Raw genomic sequence first — 6,338 nt, 5'->3', positions numbered from 1 at the left:
GCTGCCTGGGGTAGGTATGGTGCACTCCAGATGGTGCTAAGGTCTGCCTGGAACAGGCTAGCCTCAACCCTGCCCCTTCTGCCTTGAGCCTCTTCTAGGGGCTCAGAGCCAGCTCCCTACTCCCCGACACTCCCTGCCTTGCCTAGGGTCCCAGCAAGAGTATTGCAGCCCCACTGCCTGCCCAAAGCCAGATCTCAGAGAAAATCCATTGATGAATAATTCTGAAAAGTTAACCAAATCATTTGGAAACATAAGAAAGATTTGAGCTTGGATAAAGATTTAGACAGGTAAAGAGCTTTCAAGTGTTTTCCTCTACCCAGACTGGATCATGCAGTATATTTTTATAGTGTTTTGAAACATTGGTATTATCGTAGCCTGTGAGCTCACTGAGCTGCTAGCAAAATCATCTTTTTTCTCTTTGCTCACCATTCCTTTTCTTTCTGACTTTGTCTTAAGACAGAGAAAAACAATAGTGTTGTAGGTGCTAGTGAGACAAATAATTTGCTGTCATTTGTGATGATAAATAGGAGTGCTGAAAACCCAACTTTTACTCGTGTTACCGAATTATTCATCCTATTTATGGTGTTTCAGCAATCTCCCATCTCTCCTCTTCACAGTGTCAAGACTATTAAGCTCTCTCCTCCTCACGTATCAGCAAATCCTCAACATGTAAAAATAAAATTCCATCTATTTCTGAACTGATTTTTCTCCTAAACTAGTCATGTTGCCAATTAACCATTATCTGCAATGTAAGCAAACTGTTAGATTATTATAGATGAATATGATGTTATCACCTGGCTCACCAGGATCGATCGGTCTTCAGCTATCGTTAAGATTGCGCTGATCACAACACGTCCACCATTCTTCTTGTACTCTTATCTTTCTTCTCCATGTTCGTCCAAAACATTTAACAATGTCATCTTCCCATCTTCTTGGAGGCCGACCGGGTGGTCTTTTCTGTTCTTGCGGGTACCACTCAGTAATAAATGCAGTCCACCTGTTGTCCGTGAGCCGTGCTGTGTGGCCTGCCCGTCGCATTTTGTTATGTCTGCTTTCCATGATAATATCTTTCACACCGCTGAGTTCTCTGTTCATTTCATTTGGAATACGATCCAGAAGGGAAATTCCCAACATAGCTCACTCCATTGCCCTTTCAGCTACCAATAGTCGCTGCTCTTCTCTCTTCATCAGTGCCCATGTTTCGCTGCCATACAACATGGCTGGCAGCACTGTTGAACTGAAGATATTTATACGTGTGGTCTTATCGATTTTTCCTTTGAGGATGTCCTTGATGGAATTGAATGCACACCATCCTGCCCAAATCCTTCGCGGGAGTTCTCCGTTTAGGTCTTGGGGCATATTAACTTCTTGGCCCAAATATATATACTGTTCCACTTCTTCAATTTCTTCTCCTGTTATCGTTATTCGGGCTTTTTGTAAGACGTCTGATCGCATGTATTTTGTTTTGCAGTGATTCATTTTCAGACCGACCTGACTGCTTTTCTTGTCAAGTCTTTGTAGCATGCTCTGCAATTGGTTGGTGCTTTTGGCAATTAATACTATGTCGTCCGCAAATCTGAGATGAGATAATTGTTCTCCATTTATGTTGACACCACTCCTCCAATTGATCTTGTTCATAACCATTTTGAGGCATGCAGTGAATAGTTTCGGTAAAATCGTATCTCCTTGCTTCACACCTTTCTCGATTGGGATATGAAGGGGAGTTTCAAGGAGAGTAATATCTGTTGTACATCCAGATATTCGCTTCCTTCAACAAATTGATGTATTGTGTGTTAATGACCTGCTCTATGAGCTCTTTTAATATTGCGTTGAACTCGACGCTATCGAAGGTCTTTTCATAGTCGACAAAAGCATGCAAAGCGGAAGTTTGTATCCCTTGCTCTTTCTAGGAGCTGGCTAAGAGTAAATATATGGTCGATCTTGCTGAAATTTCTTCGAAACCCTGCCTGCTCTTTCGGCTGTTGTTCATCCAAGCTCTGCGAAAGTCGGTTTGTTATCCCCTTTGTAAAGAGCTTGTAAATATGAGAGAGTAGGCATACAGGGTGGTAATTCTTAAGATTTCCTCAGTCGCCCTTCTTGTGCAGCAAGACTCCTTCCAGCTTGATGGTATTTTTCCTTCTTCAAGATATCAACTGAATCTTAAAGCGAGGGCCTTCCAAAGTTTTTCACCTCCTACAGAAATAATTTCTGACGTTATTCCATCTTTTCCTGGAACTTTTCCCTTCTTCATCAGGTATAGTGCACTTCGGATTTTGCTGACGATTATTGGGGGAACCTGTTCTTCTGACTCCTGGAGCGCCAGAGAGGGATGTTGATTCTTGATTTGAATAGTTCTATATAGAAGTCCTTACCAACCTCCTCCATCCCTGCTCTGTCGATTACTGTCTTTCCATCCATTATAAGATCATCCTTGAAGAACAAGAACAAAGAAGAACAAGGATGATCTTATAATAATTAATAATAATAAATTAGTAATATTAACAAAATCACTTCTAGTATATGTTTTGTGATCATAATAGTAAATTGTATATTATTTTCCCATAGGTATATTAAATAGAGGCCTTTGTCACATAATAATACTAAATGATTGAAAGATTTTTTTTAATTCTCCTTGAAAATATACTACAGTTTAAGCTCTACATATGATTTTTATCTCTGGACTCTGCATATGTCCACTGAAAGAAACAAAAATACATAACTCATGGTCTAAAGTCTGTGTGATTTTGTAAAGTTCATGAAAAGTAATGATTGTGAAATTAGAAATTCCCAAATAGGCATTTTGTGTCAGGTACTGTATTTCACCTGTTGCTTGTCTTTGTCCAATTTATGGTAGGACTGGCAGTACCATTAGGGTTCAGAAGTCTCCATCGAACAAAACTGAATGTTACAAAAGAACCTCAGCTCAATACTATACAGCCAATATGAAATGACTGTTGTGAAGTGGCGCAACTGATGGAGAGTTCGAGGTCTCAGGTTGTTCTCTATTTCTGGATCTGACTATTTGTGTTAAAGTATATTCTATGATGAGAAATTCTGCAGTAAAAAAGTACTCCATTTATTTTGGGGATTTCTAGCATCAGCTATATTTTGTCATGGGAGCATATATCCTTTGATCTCAGGTCCATGCTTAGTTGTCCAAGATTGAAAAGAGTAGAGGTAGGTGTAGGTACACACTTCACCTAATGGCAGATGTGTACTGTAGCCTCTGTTAAGTATATTTCCCTCGTAGATAATGGCCCAGGAAAGATGGATCTTCAAATTAAATGTGCACTTTTGAACCTTATTGGCCAAAGATTTGTAATGTCCCCATCAGGGTGATAAATCTTATCCAACAGCTTTCATTGGACGTGAGAGAGAAAAGTAACCTGCATTGTTGTGGCTTTTTGCCACCTGAGAGTAGAGTGGTCAGTGATTGTAGATCATATGTAGGATCTCCTGTGAAGTGATTTCCCATTATTCTTCTAGGATGAGGAGTACAGTATCTTTCAAAAAATTGCCCGGTTGTCAGAAAAAAACACTCTTTCAGTTTAGAAATGGCATTTGTTCAAAACATCGCCCGGACACGATTATGCAGATGAATCACAGGAAATTTAAATCCCAGCTTCATTTGCACTTTCTAAACATCTAATTTACATCCCTCTGCCAACAGAGGGGTGTAGTTTAGACGTAGCCTGGAAGAGAAAAGTAAAAGTAAAGACAAAGTAAAGACTTTCTGCAGATCCCCTGCAGCACCACTGTGGACCACTAGGGGTCCATGGACCACAGGTTGGGAGCCACTGACTTCATTACTTTTTGCTATTTCATGTTGATCAAAACAAAAATCAGAAAGGGAGACAAAAAGCCACATTTATTCATACTGAACAAATCTCAGATGTGAAAGAAATAAGCTTTTCACTATGCCAGGATACACCTTGAATGAAATATTGTTTAGTGAGCATAGTCATTAGACTGTTTGGGATTTTTCTTTAATTAAATCCAGAATAGTAATACCAAATAAATGACAAGGAATAGAAAGGAAGGATCAGAAGAAGGCTATCTCTAAGAAACAGATAGTATATTATATTTCATTGGCTATTTCTCTGAATTCAGATAGCAATTGTTACATTTCAGGGCAGCTGCTCCAATTTCACCCATCTGTGGTCCAGCAAAGGCACCCACTTTTATGCTTCTGGCTTCATCTCTCTTGGGTGGAGTTCTGTGTCTTTCTCCCTCCTGACCACAGAGTCTGTTTTGGATACTGTTTGAAGGTTTATGAACAGCATAATTTCCACCCTCTATAAACAAACACATTTCTTCTTAACATGAAAGCATTTCAGAAAAAAATTATTAAAACAATAAAAGTTCCCATCTGCATGCAAAAAAGATTATGAGAGGTCACCCAGGTCATCATTCTTATAGGCTCTCAATAGGCCACAGTTACTCTAACCATTCTAGGAAGAACCACATTGTTCATTTGCATCATTTAATTTCCACTGTTAGATTCAGCTATTTTCAATAACTTCCATAAGGGCAACATTCTGCAGATTTCACCTCTGGAAAGTAATATATACAAAAGCAGAGTCCAACTGTACTTCTAGTTCTGAGTATGGAGTTAGAATCAGACATTTATTGTGATGGACTGTCAATTTGTTGTCATTTCTCTGGGCAACTGCAGTAAAAATGTTTGACAATATTGTGGTGATGTCTGTATGACTCAATGGACACACAGTAAAAAACAGTTAATAGATGAGGCCTTCTATCTATGATGTCCAGTGACTATTCAATGCTTAAGGTGCTTGTAGACAATTTCCTTTATTCTGTATCCAGGTCCAACTTCCTGTGGATAACAGGAATTTCACAGTGTCCCTCTGTGACGCCCCACGCCGCTCAGCGATGTCTGTCCCGAGGGCTTTCCCCTGTTCTATGGCTCCAAGTTCCTCAGTTTCCCCTATTTGCGAGTTTATCTTCGTTTTCCCTCTCCCTAGCAAGGCGGGAGGGGAAGGGGGGCCTGGGCCCGCCCACTCTCACGGGCCCCAGCCCAGGGCCCTAAGGGTTCTGGACCAGTAGTCCCGAACCCGGCTGACGGGGTGCGAACCCGTAACTCGTCAGCCCACCAGTCAATCCTGTCTCTGCCCTGGGCTGCTTCCTTCCCCTCCGGCTCCAGCGCTCCCTGGCCCCCGCTGCCCGTTCCGGCCGCTTACCGGGCTGGGTGGTGCTGCCGCTGGTTGCTCCTCCGGTCGGTGTGGCACTCCTCTCGGCCCCTCCGCTTCCCCCTTTCCTCGGGGCTACGGGGCCATTTTAAAGTTGGTCCTGTGGCAGTCCCGCCCCTCTCGCCGGGGCGTCCTCCCGTTGCCGGGGCGACGTGGTCCTGGTCTCCTGGGCGCCCGGGTGACGTCATCCGGGGCGCCTGGGGCCGGCGCTCCCTGTGCTGCCGCCGAACAATGCGGGCAGCGGCGGGCGGCGCACGGCCTCCCGCTATACAGCGCGGCTGGGACGGGGGCCTCCGCCGCGAGCGGGGCCGCCCCGTCACACCCTCTCTATCTGGGAAGTTCAGCCTTTGAAGGCACAGTCCCAATACCATAGTATCCCAATCTGTACTTATTGGGTCAATTTTTAAGAAATATCTTTCTCTATTATAACAATGATTTCTCTTAGCTAAAATGTATCCCATGGTTAATTACCTTTAACAAAAGTTAGAACACTGACACACAAGAGATAATTCTTGAAGCAATCCAAGCAAACCCTAAAGTCCTAACATTTAGTTCATGTCACTTAAGGTTACTGATTGATCCTGTAAGGATAAAATTAAAGCAAAGGATATCAATATTATTGACTTGAAGTTTGATTGAAATTTCACCCAAGATTCTGAAGACAGAGGCATTTGTATTTCATTGACCTACTGGTACACACATCGAAGTAAAACACTAACTGCTAATTATTTATTTGTTAATTTTGTGTATCATGTGGTTCCAAAAACAATAAGTTGAAACTGAGAGAGTGCTTTATATATTGCCACAGCGGCCATTATAGTTACTTAGGAAGCATTTGTGCTTTATTACTTCTGTTAACTCTTCAGAGCTAATATGCTGTAAGATGGAAGTCAAGTGTTTAAAAGTACCATGGTACTGGAAAGAAGTATGGGAGTGACTATTCTAATAATGACCAATGTGAACTGTCAATTTTGCTGATTAACCATACAGTTAGTAACTTGGCTGCAGTGGGTGACAGGTATCAATTCTGTGCACATCCAGGGAAATACCTGGGCTTTTCTACTGGCAGAATCATGGGAATGTGCAGAGTGCCAATGATGTAGCAGTCAAGTGAAGATACTCTAAAAT

The 6,338-nt window shown here is 42.0% G+C and overlaps 1 long non-coding RNA gene across 1 annotated transcript; it reads right to left on the bottom strand.

The window, feature by feature from the left end:
* Positions 1 to 3,851: 3,851 nt before the first annotated feature.
* Positions 3,852 to 5,691, bottom strand: LOC142830610 (uncharacterized). Its single transcript, XR_012906016.1, has 2 exons — positions 5,202 to 5,691; positions 3,852 to 4,295 (listed from the first exon to the last, which is right to left on the bottom strand). It is a non-coding gene; the product is annotated as an uncharacterized LOC142830610 (long non-coding RNA).
* Positions 5,692 to 6,338: the final 647 nt, after the last annotated feature.

Source organism: Pelodiscus sinensis, chromosome 9, assembly GCF_049634645.1.
Source record: "Pelodiscus sinensis isolate JC-2024 chromosome 9, ASM4963464v1, whole genome shotgun sequence".
NCBI lineage: Eukaryota > Metazoa > Chordata > Testudines > Trionychidae > Pelodiscus > Pelodiscus sinensis.
This window is presented reverse-complemented; position numbering and strand designations above follow the sequence as displayed.